The sequence below is a fragment of the Mirounga angustirostris genome, unplaced genomic scaffold, assembly GCF_029215605.1.
Source record: "Mirounga angustirostris isolate CCGP_5_RB_7025 unplaced genomic scaffold, mMirAng1.0.hap1 SCAF_4, whole genome shotgun sequence".
In the NCBI taxonomy this organism is placed as follows: domain Eukaryota; kingdom Metazoa; phylum Chordata; class Mammalia; order Carnivora; family Phocidae; genus Mirounga; species Mirounga angustirostris.
In genome coordinates this window covers 89,986,877-90,010,753 of record NW_026991712.1, presented here as the reverse complement: position 1 = coordinate 90,010,753, position 23,877 = coordinate 89,986,877, and the positions used below count along the sequence as shown (strand labels likewise).

Here is a 23,877-nt window from a genome sequence, read left to right as displayed (position 1 = left end):
TAAAATAAATTTAAATAAATTTTAAAAAGTAAAATAATTTCCAGACCTCCTCACCATTTCAGTGGCTCTTCTATGCTTAAGATAATAATAGTAATAATAGTGACCAACATTTTTAGAGCACTTATGTATTATGTATTTGCCATGCATTTTACAGCTATCATCTCTTTTATTATTCCCTATAACAGTACTGGTATATTATGATCCACATTCTGCATATGAGGACTTTGAAGCTTAGTAGGATTAAGATTTCACAGCTAGGAGATGGCAGAGGCAGGGTTCGAACCCACATATGACTCCAAAGCCCATGTACCCCAAACACTGGGCCATCCTGCCTCCTCCTACTAGATGATTCTAGTTCATCAAAAACCTCTTTAAAACATAGGGCCCCAGGGGCAGCTAGGTGGCTCAGTCAGTTAAGCATCTGCCTTCGGCTGAGGTCATGATCTCAGGGTCCCCTGCTCAGTGGGGAGCCTGCTTCTCCCTCTCCTTCTGCCCCTCCCCCCGGCTCATGCTCTCTCTCTCTCATAAATAAAATCTTAAACAACAACAACAACAAACAAACACAGGGCCCCCAATGAGGAAAAAATAATAGTAACATACGTGCTCTTACCAGCACAGCATAGAGCTTGGACTATCTGGACACTGTATTTTTACTACTGCAGCATAAAGCTGTGTTCACTTTTTTAGAAGCCACAAAATACTATTATGAGCTACTGAACATACACAGTTAAAATGCCAGATCTTTTTTTTCACATGAACTACTCATGCTGTATTTCTTGCATCGTATACTTGTACAACCGTTTTTGAACACAATAATTGGACCTGTCACCATGCTGACTCTTTACCCCAAGTTTCTTTGACTGAGATAACTTTTACACTTTATTTCTAGAAGCACAGAATTTCAGCACAGCACCATACCTCAGAAATCAACTGGTCTGAAACCCTATCTTACTGATAAGAACACCAAAGCTAACTGACCTGCCCCAAATTTGCTGTCTGTGACTCTAGCAATTTTCCCCAGTTTTGCACCATCTACAACTGTATCTCTATCTTTACCTAGATCTTTTATCAAAGCATAAAACAGTACTTAACTGAACGTATTCTACTAGGTCGTGCCCCAACACTGGCATCTATTCAGTCAGCTCTATCATCTTGGCTGCACCAGCATCCTCTTCACATCTTTCCATAAGGATAACCAGGAAATTCCTTGCTAAAACTAAGCATACTACTTACAGAACAATCCATTTCAAGCACAATTTTGATTGTGTCACTTCTCTGCTCAGAAACCCGCATTAGCATCCAGCCCTTCAAATCCAAGTTTCTTAGAACTACTGTCTGCCCTACTCCTATCATCAACTCCCTTACTCCTTGGTGTAACAGTCCAGATTACTTCCATACTCTTGTCTACTATTCCCTATATAAAAATCTTCTAAAACTTTCCCATCTGTCATGTCCCTAATTTTTGCTCCTTTCTTCCACCCTTGCTTCAAAGATCTGTTCAAAATCTATGTCTTCTGTTAAGCCCGCTCCAAATCACCTCACCCATCTCGGATCCCCCCAACAGCAGATGCAGTGCCATGTTATACACTACATTATTTCTACCAGTATGGCACTACTTTGCTTAAGCCATTGTTATGTTACGTCTTTCCTGAGCTTCTCTTGAACTCCCATTTGATATCTTGTTGTAGGGAAGGGCAGGTCTTGAGACACTTAGTACAGGTACCTTGAATACCATGAGCCCCTATATACCACTAAGCAACTGGTTCGGAAAAAGGTTAAATTTCATGTGATGGATAAAGTCAGTCTCTCGATCCAAATATGTTCCCAAATCCCCTACCAAACCCATAGTGTTCTGCCGGTTGAACATGGGCCAAATCAACCCTAAGAATCATCCTGAGGTACAAGATTATCCCTCATGCCCCAGGAGGCTAAGGAGAATTATGGACATGGGAAGAAAGGGGGTAAATGTGTAAATGAGACAGACAGAAATAAAGGACCCCTATTTCCTAAGGCAGGAGACCTTTCAAATTTGCAAATCCCTGTTCAACTATAATGCAAGTATACCATCTACCCTGTTAGTCTGAGTGGAAATTAAGACTCTCTGCCTGAAAATAAGAACTTCAAAAGCTCCCTTCTTGAGATGGCTCGAGTTTGGTCAGAGGCCGGAAACATGGGCTAATCATCCAAATTCTCTCAGAAATCTGTAGTTCTATTAAGTTATTACCTCAGTATAATTTTTGGAAAATAGCCTGTATCTTGAGCTAGAGGTGTGTGTTAAAAATTTTCTTAAATAAATAAATAAATAAATCTAACAGCTGCCTTTTGTTCCCAAAACTGTCTGAATGCCTCCCTTCTGAAGGGAATTTATCACTTATTTTAGTAGTTCTCTCAAAGACTTCCTTCTGTTCTGCCCTCTTTTCTAGCTTTGGAACTCTGAAAGAATACAGTTAACAGAGGAGGCTGTGAATACAGGAACAGTTTTGGAGGGCTTTTCTCTGTAAAATAATTCCATGAACTAATCTGCATATTTATCAGGCCCATACAGATATATACATGCCTTTCTTCTGAAAAAGTCTGCCATTTCTGACATGAAGAAGTCCACTCTTTCATTGTTACTGCTCAAACACACATGGGGAATGGGGAAAAGGTGGGGGGAGGGAAGGAAGGAAGAAAAGGAAGAAAAACAGGGATTCCTCCTCTTGGAACTAGAAAGCATTCCAACTGGAAGGACGCCCATACCGACCCCCTCAATAAAACAGATGAGAAACAGACCCCAACTCTCACATGTCACCAGCAGCCTGGATGCGTTTACATGTAGCCACTTTACAGATTTCAACGAAGCTGGGATTTGAATAGCAATTCCAATCTGTCTGGCAATGGCTGCAGTTCAGCATCAGGCTCCCTAGTAATACAGGACAGAAAAGTTTGTTCTTTCAAGTTTCCTAAGTGAATAGCCACTCGTCTAGAGAAAGGCTTAAAACACTGTAGCAGCTTGTGTCAGCTCCAAGATGACTGAAGTCCGAGCAGGAAATAAGCCCCCTTCTCCAAATAAAAGCCAGTGTTCGCTCTCCTTGTTTTCTCCACCGAATGTTCTGTATCAGCAGGGTGAGCCCAAATTGCATCCAGGGCTTTGCTGCAGCTCTGCCTTTAGCTTTTTTTAGTGAGGATTTGGTCATTAAGAAAATAAAACAACAAAGCAAAACCCCACCGCATACAAGAAGAAAAAGAGAGGCGTGCTTCACAAAACAGCTATTTCAAAATCATGATTTTTTAAAAAACTATACAGAATGTGGAACGGAGGGGAAAAAAATGTCTCATGTGGGTTGCGTCGGCCCCGCAGCTGCTCCTCATTAAAGCGCCTCTTTACTCCCTCTGGGCTAGTTTCCAGCAGAAAATTCTTTAAACAGAACTCTGCTTTCAACCCACTTTCTTCTTGCTCTGGACCTCTCGGCCCCCCAATCCGCAGTGGCAGCCTGCCCTGGCTGAGCTCTAGAGGGGGAAGCTGTCGTTAAGGTAAATGAGGTAAAGGCAGGAGAAAAAAAATAACAAAACCCAGAAACCAAATTAAGCATTGGTCAGTAACAAAGGTCTGTAGTTTGAAAAGGCCCCAAATCAGTCTGTTCTTTCCTGTGACCATAATGCCAGCTTAGTTTCCTGCTCCCTCCCCCGCTCCTTATGTTAAAGTAGATAAAAATAATTGCTAACAGCCAAGGCTAACTGTAACCAGTGAAAGTTCTTCTATAGCATTTAATTCCCAAGGCTCCAGCTACAAACTTCTAGATGCCCCAGAGCCTACAGAATCAGTTCTACATATACTCTGAGGGTGGCATTCAAGAGGACCATCCCACTAGTCTAACGTCATTGTCCCCCTCTTCCCATGCCTTCTAGTTTGATATCTCATCAGACTGTCAACTTTTTAATTCTGTAACTCTGTGTAAAGATAACTAACTGGGTTATGCTAATTACTGACTTGGTATTAAAAAACAACACATGAAGACTCCTAGTTAACTTCCTGGTAAAGAGGGGAAGAAAAGGGAAGAACCTCTGTCCTGTTGACTTCTTGCCGTTCCTACTCCCACACTCACTCCCCTCCCCCAAAGAAAGAAAGAAAGAAAGAAAGAAAGAAAGAAAGAAAGAAAGAAAGAAAGAAAGAAAGAAAAGGAAACACTACAGCTTACTCAGCAAGAAGAGAAAACAAAAAGAGCTTAAAAAAAAGGGTATTTGTGTATAGTTAGGGCCCGGTACTGGGCTGGTTTGTGGTAAAACACACTTTCTAGGGCTTTGCTGGTTTGATGTAAAGGAAACAGAGAGAAATATACAATCAATATCTCTCTCTCTCTCACACACACACAAACTTTTTACCACAACTAATAAACAAAGACTACCAAATACTGCAGCACAGCCCATTTTTCCACTATGTAAATTCAGCTTCCTGAACAGTACATTTCTGCTTTTCTTGTAGAAGTATTTCAGAAAATGTTAATCTTGGTTCCCACATTAGGCTGAATGCTTCCAAATTAAAAGTTTCCCACAGGAAAAGAATTTTACAGGGAATTGTGAGGCTGGGAATTATCTTCTAAAACTCCACCTCACTTGGTTTCTATGTGTTCAGGTTTTTCACCCCCTTCCCCATTCAAATAAAGCAATAAACACACATGTATTTTAATAAATCCAAACCAAAAAAGAAGCTGCAGTGGTACGAGTTTTAAAGCTGTTAATTCATGGCATCATTCATCCTCATCAGAGACTATGAAATCAGTAACCACTGCAATGGGAAACCATGCTTTATTTACACAAGAATTTGCAAACACCCTTATCTTCCAGTTTACAGTCGGGGCTCATTTATCAGAACTCAAAAGCCGAACGGAGCACCCAGGCTCTTCCATCATCACTTGAAAGCTTGGGCAAGGGCACACAAACAGTGTTGAAAGACTTGCATTGCTGCTACAACAGAAGGTGGTCTTCCCTATGTCTTCTTATTCAGTGCCTTGCCATATTCTACTGCACTGGACCCCGAGAAAATGTCTACTTCTACATGATTACAACATGGCAAACATATTCTAAACATCTGAGTTTACAAAAAGCACCCTCCACAGTAATAGGCAAAAGTGAATGAGTTAAGCCAGTTGTTCCCAAGCTATGTGCCATACAGTCACTGCAAGGAATCTGCAAACACTTACAGAGCGCTCTCTAGACTACTAAAAGAATGTCTTGCGTCCATATTTAAATGGACTGTAGATATTGTTATGATTATTAAAATATAAAAGTATTATATAGTGGCTACTGATTTTTTTAGTGGATTTTGGTATTATGCATTGCATTTCAAACAAGAGATGGAAAAATGGTTTCAAGGTTATCTCCTTTTATGCATTACACTCTTCTTTCAGCTCCCAGAATGTGCTACAGTGCATCACTTCTCACCTCCAGACCTTTGTACATGCTCGTCACTCAGCCCAAAACACTTTTCCTGACCCTCTTCTCAGAACTAAGCCCTAAAATTCCTTCAAACTTCCGTTTAAATGTTTTTCCTCTGAGAAACAGGCTTGATTCCCCCACTGCACACTCCCATAACCCTAATGTATCATATCACTCATTATACTTTATTTTGATTATTTGTCTTCCCAACAGACTAAGAATTGTCCACCACCACACTAACACAGTAACTGGTATATAGAAGGCTTTCAACTATGCAGTACTCACATTCTTAATGGAAGTAAAAAGGAAAATGCAGGTGTCCATGGAATCCTAAAAAGACTCTTTAATTATATTCAAAGTTTGGGAACCATCAGGTTGAACTATTTATCCAAAGGATTATTAAACCTAATTAAGATTCCTAATATGGAGAGGATTTCTTAACCCTCATTCACCCCTAAATCATTAAAAATGGACTAGCCAATCCCATATGGAGATTTTTTAAATCACATTTTCCCCTAAAATATGAAATTAACTAAACACGCATGTATGTGCACATGCATGTGCATGCGCACACACACACACAGAGTCTTTTTTTCTCTTGTACTTTCATTAATCTTTTATTAATCTTTGATAAAACATTGGTTATATGAACCACCAGGAGTCTGGAGTCCTGAGGAACAGAACATCCTACTAAGTAGCCTCAGTAGCATGAACCGCTAGATTCTTAAGAAACTGAGCAGTAAAAATTAAACAAGATTTCAGAGAAGAAAAATGAGTATGGGTGCCTGCTTTCTGTTCCCCAGCATGAATGGATGACTGCCTTCAAAGTTCTAAAGTCCAAAAATTTGTCTGAAAGTGAAACAGTTCCAAAAGCTTATAGTTTGGTCTGAAAAGATTCCTAGTTCAAAAATAATTGTACCCAAGGGCACCTGGGTGGCTCAGTTGGTTGAGCATCCAACTCTGGATTTCAGCTCAGGTCATGATCTCAGGGTTGCAGGTTTGAGCCCCACACTGGACTCCACTCACTGGGCTTAAAATTCTTAAAATTCTGCTTAAAATTCTCTCTCTCCTTCACCCTTCTCTAAAAAAAAAAAATGATAATAATAATAATAATAGTAATAATTGCACCCAAATCCTATCAAACCAAACTATTCGAGAAGGCAGGAGAAAAATCTGCATTTCTTTAAACTTTAAGAGGATAAAAAATATTCTTTTGTAGGTCCAAAATAATCATTCTCCCCAAAAAAGGGAGGAGGGGAGACTCACACTTGCAGGTATGCAAAACTGTTCCATGGATAATTGGAAATTAAATATAATTTCAGAATGCCCTGAAACACTTAAATTTCCTTAATTAGAACCACAGATAATAAAAATAATGGACATCATGAGAAAAGAAATTAACAGTGTCTAACCCTACTTCAAAACAAAGACTTCCCTTAAGATAAGATCATGGTGGGGTGCCTGGGTGGCTCAGTAGTTAAGCGTCTGCCTTTGGCTCAGGTCATGATCCCAGGGTCCTGGGATCAAGCCCTGCATCGGGCCCTGCTCAGCCAGGAGCCTGCTTCTCCCCTCTCCTGCTCCCCCTGCTTGTGTTCCCTCTCTCACTGTGTCTCTCCCTGTGTCAAATGGATAAATAAAATCTTTAAAAAAAAAAAAAGATCATGGCCCAAGGGGTAAATAATTGGTTCTTGGGGGTCATTCCTAGATATTACAACGGTGTATGGCCTTCCAAAGAGCCACAGTAGATAAACAAAGATGCAGTATATCTGTGGTATTAAAACTGCATTGGGGGTATGGGGGAATTAGGAAAAAAAAGTCTAAAACGGCTTCTTTGGGGCAAAGAGTGATAATGATAAAAAGACGGAAGAACACTGAGATAGTATATACAAATAAAGTAATTCTTAGCCTATTATCTGGCACTTCATAATGCTCATTAACGTTGAAAAGAACAGAAAAGTTTCCCACAAATGATGCCTGTATTAGTACACAATTGATCCTTGAACAACATGAGTTTGAACTTGGCAGGTCCATTTACATATAAGCAGATTTCTTTTGATACAGTACAGTACCGTAAATGTATTTTCTCTTACGATTTTCTTAATGACATATTCTCTTCTCCAACTTACTTTACTCTAAGAATACAGTATATAATACATATATCATACAAAATATGTGTTAATCGACTTTTACGTTATCTTAAGTAAGGCTTCTGGTTAATAGTAGGCAATCATAGTTTTGGGGGGAGTCAAAAGTTATGTGGATTTTCAACTGTGCAGGAGTCAGTGCCCCAAAGCCGTGTGTTATTCAAGGGTCAACTATATATTCAAATTCAAGTGTCCTGAAAATAAAGTGTTCCTCGTCTTTGGAAATTCCTTCATCTGTATCTGATCTGCTGTATAAAATCAAAGTCTATGCCTCCATAGGAACAAAGTGAAAATCCTGCAAAACTAAACAGTGGTCTAATGGGAAAGTTTATCTGACATACATCTAGATACCATACAGATTATTTCTTTTACAAGTACAACATTATCGTTATTTTACATATTCTTGCAGTCTTATAACAACAAAAACAACAGCAAAGCCCACAAACCCTCATCATGTGGAAGATACTAGCACCACAAGTGCGTCTTAGCCTACTGATGCCTATACTTGGAAGCATACTCTACTAACTGTACTGCTGGGATTGGGTTTGGTTTATTTATGTTTTCGTCTAGATTATAAGCTTTTGAGAATAATTATTAAAACCATCACCATCACAATAATCATCCCAAAATCTTTCCACACAAAGGATAACTCTCATGAAGTTAATGACATCAGCATTTAACACTTTTACGGCAGTAAGAGAACAGTTATTGCCCCCAAAAATGTAATGTTTTCTTTATTTTTTTAATACCACTCATTAATTTAACAGGATCTTACTTTTGTGTAGACCTCTGGTATAGATCATCTCAACTAGAAATGCAGCATCAACCAAAAACTAACACAGGAGGATTCAGATATAATCCTTTGTTCTAACTTCAGCAACATTTGCTTCAAGAACTTCTTTGACATGCTTAAAAAACAAACAAAAAAAAACCCAACTGACCACAAAAAACGGTTCTTCCAGTTTATACCACACGCGCTTGGAAGATGTGTCAAGTGGCTATTAGGCTCTAAGGTAAAGGTTGGCAAATATTGCCCTGGGTGAAGACCAGCTGCTTTTGGATCTCCACCCCAGGAGCTGGCTTTTACATTTTTTAAATGGTTACATTTTAAAGGGGTATACTGGTACCTATATAATATCCTCAATTTGCCTCTTGGCCAGCAAAGCCTAAAACATTTATTATCTGGAACTTTAAGAAAAAGTTTACTGATCCCTGCTCTAAGGCCATGACAGAATTAAAGTATATGTAGGCGAAAACACTTTCAAAACACACGCTTGAAATTTAGGTAACTTTTTGTTTACTAGAAGTCAGGCCACTTTAGAAGTACTTGTAATGAAGTATGTTTAATTTCAGAAAGGCAACTGAACGGTCAAAAGATCATCATTGTCAACTGCTACATCTCTGCATAATTAGAACCAAAGATAATAAAAATAATGGACATCACAGAAAAAAATTATGGTGTATAACCCTAATATGGTGACTCATGGCAAAAACCACTACTTACCTTAAGAGGACCATGGCCCAGGGGATCAAAAAAAATCTTAGATATTACAATGATTTGTAGCCTTCCAAACCAGAGAAACTGAGTATCAAACAAGCATCCTGAAAGTGTACGCTCAAGTTTACTCAAAGTGAAGATAAATGCATTACCCCAAAAAGATGGAGTAATAAGCAAAACAGACACTATGAAACCTGAAATGGCCCAGGCTGGACCTGTACTTAGGAACCAAGTTGAAGTTCTAAATAAAATCTCCCAAATCTAAACAAAAAAACAGCATTATGGTTAACACCATAATATAAATCACAGCCCAACCATGTTTTCACACTAACTCTGGGGAGGCACTTTACTTACGAAACTGAGTCAAAGCAAAGCCATACCTGATGTGGCTACATTCTCCTGTATCATTCTGCTTTAAAAACCCTTGCCTAGTGGCAGGTGAGATATATTTAGGGCATACATGAACAAATATATATTTTTAATATATGTATTACATATATACATATAAAGTCATGAGTTTTTTTTTTATCTGAATAAGAATAAAAATGTAACTAGTATATTGTTTTACAAATCTCTTACCGTAAGACTTTAGCATGTTCCCAGATCTTTTTGATAGAGTGGCTTCCCACAGACCTCTACACCAGCTCTGGCTCTGCCACTAGATACTAACCTTGTACCAGCCCACTTTACTTCTCTAAGCTTCAGCCTCCTCATGTATTAAGGCATGCTAGGCCAGGGGCGCCTGGGTGGCTCAGTCATTGAGTGTCTGCCTTCGGCTCAGGTCATGATCCCAGGGTCCTCGGATGGAGCCCCTCATCAGGCTCCCTGCTCAGCGGGAAGCCTGCTTCTCCCTCTCCCACTCCCCCTGCTTGTGTTCCCTCTCTCGCTGTGTCTCTCTCTCTAATAAATAAATAAAATCTTAAAAAATAAAAATAAAAATAAAACATGCTAGGCCAAAAAACTCTAATATTCCCTTTAGCTCTACAATTGTATGATTCCATTTTGTATGTTCCATGGCCCCTTGGATATTAATATAGCATAGACCTCCCTTATGAGGAACTCAAAAGAATTTCTACAGTTTTGTTTCATGGAATGTTAAAAATAAAATGTGTAGCTAGAGTTAAAATTCTTGGTCTTTAAAATTGCCTCACAAAAGCACTAAGTTTTTTTTTAATTCTATTTTTATCTCTCTATATATAGTTAGATAGATTCATATATAGTTCTATTTAGAGATAAAGATACATCTACACACATACACATATACATGTTCACCCACATTAATTCCTTGAGGGTTGGTACCAAGAATGAAAGGAAGTAGTGCTGAATCTTTAGATCGCCTGCAGCGGTCTAAGGAACAATTTTTAGTCCCAGTCCACATTCTAGTCAGTTATGTAATCCAGGGGAGGTCACTTGGCCATATTAAGCCCTGGGCTCCTCACATGTAAAACAGTGAGTAAGCAAAGTGCTTGTCAAAGTCCTTTTAACCTCCTAAGTATGATAACTCTACAATTTTGGCTTTGAATTCCCTCAGCAGTACTGCCCAAGGATAACAATGCCTGCTAATGTTAATGCTTGGAGTCAGTGCTTGTGTGTGTCTTGACTATTGACCCACTCCAAGACGGGGCTCCTGGCACAAAATTTGTCTCTTACATCCTCCACACTGCCTACCAATCACCATTCTAAGTGCACAGTTCAGTGCTCACTGGAGTAAATGAACTGCTGCACAACTCACACTTTCAGCTAACCCCTCACAGGAAGCATAAAGAGGCAAAGAACAATATATTTAAACAAGATATGGAGAATAAGTAAGAATCCTGAACCTAAAAGGGAAAGAAAGGCCTTCCCATCTTCTCTAAAACAAGTGGCCAAAACATGAGAGCCTGTGTTCTTCAGACCAGAGTGGTGGTAGATGCCACAAGTCTCTTTATGGAATCTGACCTGCTGATAAATCTCACAAGGCTAAAAATGACTGATGCATGTATAAAACAAAGGTCTGGGAAGGTCTGCTCCAAATTTAAACTTGCAGGGAATAAACCACTTAAATTCATGTAGGACCTTTTTCCAGATACCACTTTTATATGTCCTCTCAACACAGCATAAATACCTACCTTAATCATTTTTTCCACTCTTGATGTTCTCATTAATTCTTATAAAATTTAAGAAAGAATAACTGATGTCCTATAATTAAAGAGACTGCTTCTGTGGAGACTAATTATGAACTCCTGATACTCAGTGTCAGCCTTTGCCTGGAAGGAAATGAGTCAACTTTTCATTAGTAATCAAGTTCTCTCTGTTTTTTAAAAGTGACCCAGAAATGCAAGACCACGAGTTGTAGCAATATGAGGCAGAGAATCAGATACCACAAATATTATATACAAATAGGATTAAGACAGAAAATTAAAGTCAAAGAGGCTCCTGAGGTATTTTTCAGGATGACTGAAGTTTCAGAAGGGGCCCAGTAAAATAATTCATCAGGGAGTTGTGTCTGGCTTACACGAGAATGGGCATTTCAAAATCTTAAAGGGACAGGCAGTTAAATGGCTAAGGCCCTACCATGGTCTAGCCAAGAGAATCATAACCATTGTCAAATGTTTTCCACGCAGAATAGGCAGCCCTAGTGTATTCTGGATAATTGAGGGTTTGGGTATGTACTATATAATCAGAGGAAACAAGCAGTAAAGGACATGAGCTAATTTGGGCTAACCAAAGATTTGGCTAACAGATGCTTGCTTACTCTGGATCCCTGCAATGAACTAGATCAGGCCAATGATATGCTGGACAGAAGAGGATGGGATATCTGAATTCTCAGCTAGGAGAATGAACCATACCATATATGACAACTGATCCTATTCTTCGTGTCTGTTTTTCCATCATTCTCCTATCTTAACCCATTCTTTTTCTTGCCTCAGAGATGTTTGGATTCTGAATTCCTTTGTAAGTGGTGTCCACAAGCTTACCTGGCTGCTTCTGAAAGCAGCATAAAAATCAAGTCAAAACCAAAAAGTTCTAGGAGTAGGAAAGATGATGCTCCCAGCTTCCCCCCTTCCTGTCCCCTGGTCTTCCCCTCCAATCCTCACTCTAGACATTTTATCTTCAAGAATTCAAGCCAACACGTATTAAAGGAATGATTTTTTAAATCAGTTATCTATCACTATGAAACCAGATGAATCCACATACTGGTTTAGTAAAACTTCACACATACTAAAGTAGAGACAGAAGAGAGAAACAAGATGTAGAAAAGTTTTAAAACTTTGTCACTAAAAACAAAATGATGAAGGGGTGCCTGGGTGGGTCAGTCATTAAGCGTCTGCCTTCAGCTCAGGTCATGATCCCAGAGTCCTGGGATCGAGCCCCACGTCAGGCTCCTTGCTTGGCAGGGAGTCTGCTTCTCCCTCTCCTCCCCACTTGTGCTCTCTCTCTCACTCTGTCACTATCCATCTCTCTCTCAAATAAATAAATAAAACCTTAAAAAAAAAAAGAACAAAATGATAAAGACATTGGTAATGATTATTCTGGAAACAACAGCCCCTCTGGTCCCCTCAGTCTCTGTACTTCCATCCTTCTACTACCGATCTCCGTCAATATTCTCAGATTTATAATCTAAGTGATCCACTAAAAATCCTCTGATTTTAATCTTCTGTCCTGTAGTAGTTCCTCCCTTGTCTGAATCTCCATAGTTTTTATCATCTGTGCTGACACACTGGGTAGTTACAGACTATTGTATTTTATACATATATGTATGCCTCATCTCCCTAACGAGATGGCAAGATGTCAGAGGACTGCCACCATGTTTTATGTGAGAGAAACATGACATTCATTAGCAGACACTCCCAAGGTATTTTATACTCATAAATAAGTTAAGTCAGAGAGCACAAGCCTCTTGGGCCTTTTTGTCTATTCACAATACCTAGCACAGTGCTCAGTCAGTGTAGCCAACTCAATAAATACTAGTTCGATGAAAATTAAACTTTTCTTTGAAGAGTGCTATGGACTGAATGTTTGCATCCCCCCAAAATTCATATAGTGAAACTCTAATCCCCAATATGATGATATTTGGAGGTGGGGCCTTTGGGAAGTAATTAGGTAGATAAAATCCTGAGGTAGGTTCCTCATGATAGGATTAGTGCCCATATAACGAGATGAAGGGACCAGAGCTTTCTCTCCCTACTAGTGAAAATATACAAAAAAAAAAAAAAAAAAAAGAAGAAGAAGAAGATAGGAGGGGAAGAATGAAGGGGGGGAAATCGGAGGGGGAGACAAACCATGAGAGACGATGGACTCTGAAAAACAAACTGAGGGTTCTAGAGGGGAGAGGGGTGGGAGGATGGGTTAGCCTGGTGATGGGTATCAAAGAGGGCATGTTCTGCATGGAGCACTGGGTGTTATACACAAACAATGAATCATGGAACACTACATCAAAAACTAATGATGTATGGTGATTAACATAACAATAAAAATTTTTAAAAATATATACATAGTGAGAAGGTGGCCATCTCACCAGGGAGAAGGTCCTCACAGGGAACTGAATCTGCCAGTACCTTGATCTTAGACTTCTCAGCCTCCAGAACTGTGAGAAATAAATGTCTGCTGTTTAAGCCACCCAGTCTGTGGTAGTTTGTTATAGCAGCCTGAGCTGACTAAGACAAAGAGTAAGAATCCTACAGTGCCTCGGTCTATCTGACCTTCAGTGTTCAGGATACAGGATTATAGACAGAGCAAGTACAGGAAAGTGGCCTGAATCTATAGAGATACAGTACCCTAAATGCCACTGTCCCTACATAGGTCCTAATCAGGTTATTTTTTCATTAACACCTACCTTCTCCTCATACTTATGTGAAGAAAAAATATTGGATATGATGTTCCAGTTGGATGGGTTCAATGAGTAATACCACCTATCACTGAAATAATGCCTTTATTAGTCTTTGCTTTCACTTTTCTTTCATAAAAGCCTTTTGATAAAGATTCAAGTAATAGTTTGTTTAGGAGAGGACCATTTTAAACAGAAGGTAATTGCATTAATAAGGGAAGCCTGAAGGCATCAGTATAAAAATCAGTGAGACATTTTTGGACACAGAGCATGAAGTGCTGGCAAAGATTACTGACAATAGGTAAATAGAATACAGAAAACTTTAGGAAGCCCCAGAGAAATTGTAATTTACCATACATTGAAATGTAAAGTAAAACACAACTAAGACAAATACAAAAACAAAAAACTCACACACACACACACACACACACACACACACAGAGAAAAGACTGTAGGGATGGAGGAGACACCAAACTTTATTCCTACCTACAAAATTCCTAGCTACGGGACATTTAGAAGAGCACTTAAAGAAAACCTCCTTCATGCCCACATATTTATGCTAGCTTAACGAAAAAAAAGTATTTGGAAATTTTTAGATAATTATATTTTTATCACATTCTGATAATCCCCACCCCTCTGTATTCAATCTTGCTAGCCTCGATGAAAGATAGACAGCCAAAATTTAAAATGAAGTATTTAATTAAGCTACTCAAGATCCTAGAAGAAAAATATTTCTCATCCTGCTTAGTCACAAGAAAAAAGGGGAGAAAAGAATTCCTAAATGAAATTAATGGTGCTGACATGCCACAATGGAACAATAAGAAAGAAACTTTAGAGAGGATTATGGTTAACTTGGGGACTGTGTTGAAAGAAGTCTAGCTAAACTCACATCTATTCATGCCAGGTTTGCAGGCCAAAATTAGTTGATTTAACTTATTGGCAATGACCCAAGACAGGCAAAAGGATACAGGCAGAGTCTAAGAATCACCTTCTCCTACTTCTTTACCTAACATGAAGTTTATAAAGATTCCAACCTGAAGAAAAAGATTAGTTGAAAAGAGTACGGGAATCCCATTGTTCTATATTATAAGAAACTGATAATCAAGACTTACTTTATAAAAATTTTCTCAGGGACACCTAATGTATTTGTTAAAGGATTTTTCAAACACATAGTGTTAATAAGAAGAATCACTTAGGAATGGTACTGTTACAGTGTCCAGATCTCATGCCCTAAATAAGAAAAGCCTCACAGTACATACATTTGTATATCTATAACTCACTATGCAAATGTAAGGCACTATGTTTAACAACTTGTGACTTCTGAGCTGGCAGCAAAATTTATCAGAAGCTGTTGAATTTGACCTGTCTCAATTTCACAGCTGCATAAAATCTGTCTGGACTTGTTCATTTTCCATTAGGAAAAAGAAGAGAGAAGTTTCAAGTTTTTCAATTTAGTTTTCTCCACCAAAGAGCATTTTAATAGATAGGATCCTCTCTCCCCACCTTCACTGCCTTCTTATATTTCATCTGCAGTAATTGCACTGAGCTTTCAAGTCAAAGGCTACTTCTCAGAAATGCTATAGTATAGACTTATACTCTAAAAACTATAAAAACACTGATGAAAGAAATTGAAGACGACACAAAGAAATGGAAAGCCATTCCATGCTTATGGATTGGAAAAACAAATATTGTTAAAAAGTTTATACTACCCAAAGCAAGCTATACATTTAATGCAATCCCTATCAAAATACCAACAGCGTTTTTTACAGAACTAGAACAAACAATTCTAAAATTTTTATAGAACTACAAAGACCCTGTATAGCCAAAGCAATCTTGAAAAAGAAAAGCACACTGGTGCTTGGGTGGCTCAGTGGGTTAAGCATCTGCCTTCAGCTCAGGTCATGATCTCAGGGTCCTGGGATCGAGCCCATGTCAGGCTCCCTGCTCAGCAGGGAATCTGCTTCTCCCTCTCCCTTTGCCCCTCCCCCTGCTCATGCTCTCTCTCTCTCAAATAAATAAAATAAAATAGAAAAAGAAGAGCAAAACTGGAGGCACCACAATTTCGGACTTCAAGTTATATTACAAAGCTGTAGTAATCAAAACAGTATGGTACTGGCACAAAAACAGACACATAGATCAATGGAACAGAACAGAAAGCCCAGAAATGAACCCACTTAATTAATCAGTTAATTAAGTACAATTTGTCAATTAATCTTTGACAAAGCAGGAAAGAACATCCAATGGGGTAAAGACAGTCTCTTCAACAAATGGTGCTGGGAAAACTGGACAGCAACATGCAAAAGAAAGGAACTGGACCACTTTCTTATACCATACACAAAAGTAAATTTAAAATGAACTAAAAATTTAAATGTGAGACTAGAAACCATAAAAATCCTAGAAGAGAACACAGGTAGTAACCTCTTTGACACTGAACATTGGACAAATGCAACTTTTTTCTAGATACATCTCCCGAGACAAGGGAACAAAAGCAAAAATAAACTACTGGGACTGTATCAAAATAAAAACCTTCTGCACAGGGAAGGATAAAATCAACAAAGCTAAAAGGCAACCTACAAAATGGGAGAAGATGTTTGCAAATCACATATTCCAAAAGGCTTAGTAGCCAAAATATATAAAGAACTTATAAAACTCAACACCCAAAAATCAAATAATCCATTTAAAAATGGGCAGAAGACATGAACAGGCATTTCTCCAAAGAAGACATACAGAGGGCCAACAGATGCATGAAAAGATGCTCATCATCACTTACCATCAGGAAAATGCAAATCAAAACTACAATGAGATATCACCTCACACCTGTCAGAATGACTAAAATCAACACAAGAAACAACAGGTGTTGGCAAGAATGTGGAAAAAAGGGAATCCTCTTGCACTACTGGTGGGAATGCAAACGGATCAAGCCGCTATGGAAAACAATATGGAGGTTCCTCAAAAAGTTAAAAATAGAACTACTTTATGATTCAGCAATCGCACTCCTGGTTATTTACCCAAAGACTACAAAAACACTAATTCAAAGGGATATATGCACCTCTATGTTTATAACAGCATTAATTACAATAGCCAAGATATGGAAGCAGCCCAAGTGTCCCATCAATTGATGAATGGATAAAGATGTGGTATTTGATACAATGGAACATTATTCAGTCATAAGAAAGAAGGAAATTTTGCCACTTGCAATGACTTGAATGAAGCTAAAGAGTATAATGCTAAGTGAAATAAGTCTGTCAGAGAAAGACAAATACCATATGATTTCACTCATAATGTGGAATTTAAGAAACAACAAATGAGCAAAGGAAAAGAGAGAGAGAAATCAAGAAACAGACTTTTTTTTAAGAAAGAGACTCTTAACTGTAGAGAACAAACTGATGGTTACCAGAGGGGAGAGGGAGATGCATTCTATAGATGATGGGGATTAAGAAGTGTACCTGTCATGATGAGTACAGGGTGACATACGGAAGTGTTGAATCACTATATTGTACACCTGAAGCTAATATAACACTGTATGTTAACTTTAAAAAAAAAAAAAAAACTTTAAAAAATTAAAAAAATAGAAGTTATGTGATCTTGGGGAAATTAACTTCTTTGAGTTTCCATATATATTCATCAGTAAAACAGAGATATTAAGACATGTAACTTATATGAGGACTACAATAACACACATAAAAAGGTTAATTAAGCACAGAGCCTGGCATATAATAAGTGCTCAATAAACATTGGCTAGCATAATATTCTTTAACTTGCCAAAGGTCTGATTGCTAACAAGAATTAGGGTTCAAACTCTAGTCCATCTGGCATAAAAACCTATGTCCCCTCTATGTCACCAGGCAGGGCTCTTTCAGATACCTTAATCCACACAAGAGTACCACAAGGAATCATACTGAAGCCTAAGGCAAAAGGAAAAGTCAGTAATACTGATCTCTTTTTTTAAAATTTGGATATTTTTATCACAGTTTTTTTGCATTAATTTTGATATTCTGAACTACTGCATTAAACTATAACTGCCCAGCTAGCTCAGTCAGTAGAACATGAGACTCTTAAAATATTTATCTTGGTAACTGGGTTTTCTGACACCTTCTAAAATTTTACACCTGAGATGAAGGCCTCACTCACCTCACCCTGGTCCCAGCCCTACCAGTCACTAACAGTTTCTGCTCTGACATTACAGTCATTTCACAATTCACTTTGCATTAGTCTAATAAGACTTATTCTGAACCTCTTTAAAAAGTCCAGGTTAATGAATCGATAATTATTTTATGACTTTCCAAAGAGTGTGAAGTAATGTGATAACGCTATCAATTACTTGCAACTATTACCACAGACTTCAGTTATCTATTATACGTAGTATATACATAAAGAGCATACAATAAGTAATTCCTGAATTAATAGCTTCTTAAGTATCACATTATTAAAAAAAAAAAGAAAGATTATTCTGCGAAAGGTATTTAGTGAGCAAAAGACAGTATTCTTCATTTTATGGTAAAGATAAAAGAACTTCGGAAAAGTGGCCACGCTTCTGCTAGCCTCTGCCAGAAGACCTGTATAAATGATGTTCTGCTAAATAGGGCACTCTACTTGAAGGAATCTTCTTGGCAGAACCACTTCTGGTTCTGCACTATTGGTGGGAATGCAAACGGGTCAAGCCACTATGGAAAACAATATGGAGGTTCCTCATATTTTCTTTTTTCCTTCATAGTTTCTTCCTTCATAGTTTCTTCCAGCAGAGAAGAAAGAGAAAGTGATTTAACAGTTGACATTTTCCCCAGTGCATCTCTTTGATCTGATATTGCCCTGAACAGCACTGAATGCACTAACAAGGTGAGTGAAAGGGGAAAATGCTGGTCAGCCTTGACTTTTGAAAATGCCTTTCTAGGAGAGCACCACTATAACACAAATATTGATAGTGCATCCTCTACTCTAAGCCAGGCTCTGGAAGATTCCAAGTGTCTCTATTCTCTCCTGACTATAGAGAAACATATCAAGAGGACAAAGAAGGCAATGGCTCTAGTTTCCTTAATGGCTTTAGGAGGCCTGGACCACCAACATTACTCCTAATCCTGGCAAGGAAAATTGTTAGTTGTTAATGTTTAATGTTTCTTATAGCTAGCAGACAAATTTTAGGTAAATTGTGAAACAAAGTTATACTTTATAACATTTTATATTTATAATGATTTACTCTGTTTACTTCGATAATGTAAAGTAAAAATAATTTACTTGGATAATGATTACTTTAAAATGTAGTTTCTACTTAGGTACTTTGACAAAAAGTAGAGATTCTCAAATGCAATCACCCATCCACAGGTACCTAAGTAACTCACGGTGACTTTCCAGTGTTTAATAAACACTGTGCTAGTTACCTCCGAAGTGGCATGTAGAATTTTTTCAAAGAGTCCTTTCTAATGACCATTTTTACCATTAAAAATAATGGCAGAGTAATTATATCAGATCCACTCTCTTGCTTACAATAATTAGATGCTGTGGACAATATATTAAAGGTAAAAGTAATCAAAAGCAGGCAGAAACTGGGATATGAGCCTCAAAAAAAGAAAACCAAGCCATATGAAACCTACATTTATATAGCTTTTTCCCTAAAGGTATTCCTCAGTCCATGCAGCACATGAGGAACAGAATGCAAGCAGAAAATGGAAATCTTACTGAGCTGAGGAGTCAAAGGTATCTGGAACTGTCAAAGCACCTAGAATTTGGAGGAGGAGAAATCCTGGAAAAGACAGAACCACAGAGCAGGTAGCCCTAAAATATGTATATGACTCCACTCAAATCCTTAAATGATTCCTGGCTGTGCATGAACAAGGTATTTAGGAACCCAAAGAAAGGAAGAGCTGGAAGGCTGAAAGACTGAGAGCAGTTTTGGGGAGTCCCAAGTTTGAATTCAAGTCCTACTAAATTAGAGGGGTTTGGGAAACACCAGGCTTGACAAGCACCTCACACTTCCCATTGAACCCCTTGAGGGGTCATACCTTGGGACTACGAACCACATCCTAGGACTAAGACTTACACTGTCAGACTAAAGGCAAAACAGACCCGCCAAAGCAAGTCCTAAAACCAAGCCTTCATAGGATCAAGGCGATCTTCCAGTGATGTAACTGCCTGTTGGAACAAAACTCACCATTCTTTAAAGGAAGGTAAACACTAAAATGCATCGCTCACAATGTCCAGTAAATAACAAAAACTACCACAAATGAGAAGTAAAGGGAAATTGTACCCAGAGCCAACAGAAGGAGTTGTTGATACAAACATACCCAAAGACAATCCCGATGTTAAGAACTGACAAATAAGGACTTTAAATAACTATGACAAATATGTCCTTAAAAACGTACATTTTGTGCATTTTACAAACCAAAACCTTACCCTCCCCCAACATTCTAGTGAACCTGAGTTACCCATGATTTTCAATCAAATTGGGATTTGGAATGGTTTATCTTTGAAAGCTTGAGACAAACAACTTGAAAGTGATTAATGACAGCCAAACTTAATTATATATTTACACCTCCCAGTAGGACAAGGGAGAGAATAAAATGTCTTATCTCTCTGTAGTGAGAGGGCTTTATTGAGATCTGACAACAACTATTTAGGAGCAATAATTGAGTTTTATGCAAGATTACACAGGTTCTCCTTGTCTGGCATCCCAATCTAATCATAGACTGATAGAATACTTGGGCTCCTAACAGTGAGAAAAAATAGTTGAGCTGTGTACAAAACTAACCTTTAAAAGTACTTATCCTCATCTGTCAATGTGATCTTATCAAGGATTTCTATAATTTCTATAAACAACGATTATATTTTAGCTGAATCAGTAGCATTATGCTCTTTAAACAGATAGTCAGATACCTTCTACTCTAAAACATTTGCCATTAATTCCCACCCTCCCACCCCCTGTAAAAAGAATTTGGCTTTAACTTTCTTTTCTTAATCCACTAAGCAATCTCATGAACAAAAAGATAATCATATGCCCTGCATGTCTGATGTAATTTTTATAGAACTTCTAAGTGCTCTAATATCCATTTACCATTTTGGGAAAATAATATTTACTGAACAAGCTGGATTACCTTCTTTCCCCAAGGAAAAAAGGAAAGGTGGTGAAAATACACTGACAGGTCTGCTAAGTAGATGTTATTTTTGCTTAAAATTTTGCTTAACATCCTGTGGCATTGTAGGGATGACTGAGTTCGCCTCCCTGATATTGTTCTTGCTTTTCCTGTGTCCACTTAAGTCACTGACACAGCCACTCCTGAAGATGCTAATATTGCTTTTACCAACATAGAGAAATACCCTCTTTTTACAAGTTTTGTTGTTCATATTGGTCTCCCAAAAAGACAGTCTCGCCCATTTTTTTCCTTACTCTCCTTTCTCAGGGGGCTTGTTTCCCTCACACAGGGTTGGAGGACATCTGAGGGACTTGCCCAGAACCATATCCATAAGCAACCTATCCCATCAACAATTAACAAGCATCCACGGACAGATTTTGGGCAGCTCCATTTTTGTTCACCACAAAGTGAGTTCCCTGTTCCCTAGCAGTGCTTCTTCTAGAAACCAGGGGCAACTGTGTCTCTCTCACCTTGGTTGGAGAGTTGGAGACTAACAGCCCACAAATCTCTTTTCTCCCAAAAGTGACCCTTAGTGTCCTCTCCTGGTAAGTGCTCAGAGACTAGTCTCTCTTCCCACAGTAAACCACAAATATGTAGGCCAACACTTAGAACCTATTTGAAATTCCCCCTACATAAGTCACCATGTTGAATTGTGTCCAAGTAGAACTAAAGTGCCTCTCAGTATAGTACTACCATACTAGATGCTGTGTGAAGCAAATAAAAAAATTCTCAGAGGCGAGGACAGTACCTTCTTATTTAAGACACAGATTAAAAAAAACATGTGAATGATGAAATCTATTGGGCACCTTCTGGTTCAAGAAACACATTGTTAAGCTCTAGCTACGTATCAGGCATTAACAAGGACCTCGAAATCCAGTAGAAGAAACAAACACATCCACAAATGATCATAATTTAATGTGTTAAGTACCACAAGAGAGCTGAATAATAGAATAAAGTAAGTAACTATGACACCAGGTGCCAAAAAGGGACTGAAGATTCTGGTAGCCAGTTCCAAGGTATTAAGTTCCTCCCCTTTATTATCTCTAGCTGTGTTACCATTCTGAGCGAAGACTACATCACATGTTTTTGTTTTTTGTTTTCCAGCTAGAAAAACTATGTGAGCAGCTCATTACCAGTTACAACAACATTTCATTTCCAGTATTATCTTTATTCCAATTCAAGCAACCTACAGTTAAACTTTACTGTCATCTGGGGCGCCTGGGTGGCTCAGTCGGTTAAGGGGCTGTCTTCAGCTCAGGTCATGATCTCAGGGTCCTGGGATCCCAGGGTCCTGAGCCTCACATTGCGTCCCCCGTGTCCATCGGGTCCCCCACGTCCCCCGCATCCATGCGACCCTGCGTTTGCTTCTCCCTTTCCCTCCGCCCCTCTCCCCCTGCTTGTGCTTTCTCTCTCATTCTCTCTCTCTCAGATAAATAAAATCTTTAATTAAAAAACAACTTTACTGTCATCATAGCTTAAAATATTGTCACTCTGCTCAAGAGCATCTTCCCTGACTTGCAAAAATCCTCACTTATGACATTAAAAAACTTAGATCCTGGGACGCCTGGGTGGCTCAGTTGGTTAAGCGTCTGCCTTCAGCTCAGGTCATGATCTCAGGGTCCTGCTCAGCAGGGATTCTGCTTCTCCCTCTGCTTGCTGCTCCCCCTGCTTGTGCTTGCTCACGCTCTCTCTCTCCCCCTCTCTCTCTGATAAATAAATAAATAAACCTTAAAAAAGAAAAAAAAAGAACTTAGAGCCTGGTGTCAGAATGGATTTGACTGGAACCAATGTCATTATTATATATATAATATATATATTATATTATGTTATCCAATTAAATATCCAGAAAAGAAATAAAACTCGTTTAAAATGCTTATCAAGCAAGTACTGCTACTAAAGCAGAGGACAAGTGTATCCCATGAAAGTGTTAAAGAAAAGTTATATTATCAGTCTTATTTTCCATGATCTAAATACAATGAATACATGTTTCTGTCAAAAATTTTCAAATGAGGGACACCTGGGTGGCTCAGCCAGCTAAGCATCTGCCTTCGGCTCAGGTCATGATCCCAGAGTCCTGGGATCGAGTCCCACATCAGGCTCCTTACTCAGCGGGGAGCCTGTTTCTCCCTCTGCCTACCGCTCACCCTACTTGTGCTCTCTCGCTCTCTCTGACAAATAAATAAATAAAATCTTTAAAAAAAATTTTCAATTGAGCCAGAGCCAGAAGGAAAAAAATATGGTCCATAGGACACAAAGAGGAGCTACTTATGGGATAATCTCACAGGCCTCCTCAAATAAACAAAAAGTATAGCTAAACTAGGTGTTGGAGAAAAAGAAAAACTGCTCTTGGCCTATGCTCCCTAGTCCTGTTCCATACCCTTACTCTTGTAAGCCCATATAATGACATTCTCCACAGTGCCTGTTCTTCATCCCATCCCTACAAGTGCATATGCATCTTTCCCACAGTCTCTCTTTAGGAACTAGACTATTTTACACCAAAAAATAGTTTCATGTTGTAATATTCACTTACACTAGGCAGAATTAAAGTTAATATCTATTGTGGTTTGACTTAAAAACAAGATCATAACTAACACGTTGAGGAGTGATTCTAAGAATGCACTTAATATACATTAACTAGCCACTCACTGAAAAGTCTTTTTCATAATGAAAAAGATAGTGGTAAGATAATAAGAAGTTCTTGTTTTGTTTTGTTTTGTTTTGTTTTGTTTTTTATTCATGAGACACAGAGCAAGAGAGAAAGGCATGGGGAGAAGCAGGCTCCCAAGGAGCAGGGAGCCCGATGCGGGACTCGATCCCAGGACCCTGAGATCATGACCTGAGCCGAAGGCAGACGCTTAACCATCTGAGCCACCCAGGCGCCCAATAAGA

General features: G+C 38.6%; 1 protein-coding gene across 1 annotated transcript in view; it reads right to left on the bottom strand.

Annotated features, from left to right (window-relative positions):
• Positions 1 to 23,877, bottom strand: part of NOTCH2 (notch receptor 2) — a 171,671-nt gene that overhangs the window by 107,570 nt on the left and 40,224 nt on the right. The window lies entirely within an intron of this gene.